Source organism: Silene latifolia, chromosome 3, assembly GCF_048544455.1.
Source record: "Silene latifolia isolate original U9 population chromosome 3, ASM4854445v1, whole genome shotgun sequence".
In the NCBI taxonomy this organism is placed as follows: Eukaryota; Viridiplantae; Streptophyta; class Magnoliopsida; order Caryophyllales; family Caryophyllaceae; genus Silene; species Silene latifolia.
This window is the reverse complement of record NC_133528.1, coordinates 55,260,988-55,263,820: the sequence shown is the minus strand read 5'-3', so window position 1 is coordinate 55,263,820 and position 2,833 is coordinate 55,260,988. Positions and strand designations below refer to the sequence as shown.

The following is a 2,833-nucleotide window of genomic DNA, read 5'->3' as shown; positions in this document are numbered from 1 at the left end:
CCACTAGTGAGTTTGTCAATCCTTTCGCAATAGAAGGAGAAGAAAACCCATTAAACAATACCACACAAAATCCACCTACAATGCCTAAATTCTCGTCACACTCTATACCCACCGAGGAGGATTTACCAAATGGTACTCCTACCCCACAACATCTTACCGGAAACTTTATTGCCAAGTCCGCCTTCATCCAACTAGTTGAGAGGAGCCAATTCGTGGGAATGCCTAGTGAGGACCCTCATTCTCATATGGAAACCTTTTGCGATTATTGTGAAGCTATCTCTCAAACGGGCGTGACTCAAGACCAAATAAGATGGGTCTTATTTCCTTTTTCGTTAATCGGCACCGCAAAGCAATGGTTGAAGGGCCTTGATAAGGCCACCCTTGGAATAGATTCTTGGAAGAAGCTAGCTCTAGCTTTCTACAAAAATTCTACCCACCGGAAAAGACTAACATGCTAAGAGCTCAAATTACGGGTTTTAAGCAAAGGGATGAAGAATCTTTGTATGAAGCTTGGGAGCGGTTCAAAGGTATTTGTCGCTCATGTCCTCACCATGGACTTAGCGAATGGTTTTTAGTGCAACAATTTTGGAATGGTTTATATGAAGATTCAAGGAACATTCTCAATATGGGATCAAATGGAATGTTCACCGAAGTTGATGACAATCAAACATGGAACAAGATTGAGGAAATGGCGGTCCATAATTCACAATATAGTAGGCCTCGCAAGGCTACTAGAGGAGGAAAGTATGAAGTGGACACCGTTACTCAATTGGGTGCTCAACTTAGTGCTCACATTGACACAATCAACTTGAAGTTTGAACAAGCTATGGCTAGACTTGAGGAAAACTCAAAAACATCAAAGCATCATGTCAATGCCATGACGGCATCCTCATCAATCCCAAGCGGGATATGTGAGAATTGTGGAACCTTGGGTCATGACTCAAGTGAATGTAGGGGAACAACCGAACAAGTTAATGCTTTCCAAGCTTACAAAAGTGGTACCCCTTATTCAAATTTTTACAATGAAAACACCAAGTTCCATCCAAATCTCTCATACAAAAGCCAAAATGTTCAAAACCCTCAAACAACATACACTCCACCACCCATGAGAAATCAAAATCAAAGACCCTTTTACAATCAAAACCAAGGTTACCAAAATAAAAATCCATACAATCACCAAAATGACCAAGGTTTTGATGTCCAAAAAGCGGTCCTCCAAATGCAAAAGAATCAACAAGAATTTTTCACCCAAATGCAAAAAGATAGCCAAGCAAAAGACACCACCATCAACAACATTCTAGCTCACACCAAGATGTTGGAAACACAATTGACTCAACTAGCATCTTCAAACTCACAAAGACAAAAGGGGCAATTACCACCTCAAAGTAATCCCCCTAGACATGAAACGGTTAGTGCCATTCACTTGAGAAGTGGTACAAGATATGAAGCAATCAAGAAGCAAGTTGAGGATGAAGTTGTGAGAGCTAGTGAGAATGAAGTTGTGGTGCAAAGTCCCAAAGAAGGGGAATCATCAAAGGAAGAAAGTTCAAAGAAAAATGAAGACAAAGCCAAAGAGAAGGAGCCCATTGTGATTAGACTTCCTTTTCCAAGTCGTCAAGCCAAGCCCAAATTTGATGATCAACTTGGAAAGTTCATGGAAATTGTGAAGAACTTAGAAGTCTCAATTCCTTTCACGGAATTAATCAATCACATTCCGGCCTATGCAAAGTACATGAAAGATATCCTCACAAAGAAGAAGTCGATCCGGAAACTTGAGACTATCGCCTTCACTAAGGTGAGTAGTGCAATACTTCAAGGGAGTTCACCTCCAAAGTTAAAGGATCCGGGAAGCTTCTCAATACCGTGTACCATTGGCGACACAACGATCAACAAAGCCTTATGTGATCTAGGGGCTAGTGTGAGTGTCATGCCGTACTCGGTAAGTAAAAGGTTGGGAATGGGAGAGCTTAAATGCACCAATATCACTCTTCAAATGGCCGATAGATCGACGAAGACACCATTAGGGATATGGGAAGATGTCCCCGTGCGAATTGGGAAGTTTTTCATCCCGGTGGACTTTGTCATTGTTGATATGGAGGAAGATTCCAACATTCCAATCATCTTAGGAAGACCTTTCCTACACACCGCGGGTGCGGTGATTGATGTGAAACATGGAGAGCTCACTCTAGAAATGGGGGATGAAAGCATAACTTTTAATCTTGACAAAACCATGAGAGCTCCTCGTTTGCATGAGCCATGTTTCATGATTGATCATTATAGCCGGAAGGATGAAAGGAAGAAATCGGAACTCCAATGGAGGAAGAAAGTTGAAGATGCTCCATTCAAAGAGCAAGTGAATTGTGACAAGGAGAGCTTGCAAAGCTCATCAAAATCAACCAAGGAAGAAGATGATGGCCTCATTGGCCAAGAAAATAAATTGGGAGAGTTGTCTCCATCTAAGCAAGAGATTTTCAATGATCAACTCAATGAAGTTTGTGGTCTTTGGGACGACGAATTTGAAGGGATCTTTAATCCCTACATTGGGCATGCCATCGATCATGATCAACAACAAGGGCCACGGTCTATTGAGGACCTCTACCATAACAATGAACAAGCTTTTGACTACTTCTTCAAGGTGTTGAGCAACATCAACAACACCTTGAACATGCCCCCTTGACATCTCATCAAGAATGAGAGTTTGGTGGAGTCCTCCCTAAACCACCACTTGTAAATATTTCTAACTCCCTAACTTACTTTTCAATTTTTGTATTGCATTTTTGTCATTTTTGGATTTATTTTTACTTTGATCAAAATAATTGTCATATAAGAGAGA

General features: G+C 41.1%; 1 non-coding gene across 1 annotated transcript; it reads right to left on the bottom strand.

The window, feature by feature from the left end:
- Positions 1-451: 451 nt before the first annotated feature.
- On the bottom strand, positions 452-558 carry LOC141650572 (small nucleolar RNA R71). The gene has a single exon (XR_012546597.1). It is a non-coding gene; the product is annotated as a small nucleolar RNA R71 (small nucleolar RNA).
- Between the last annotated feature and the right edge of the window lie 2,275 nt (positions 559-2,833).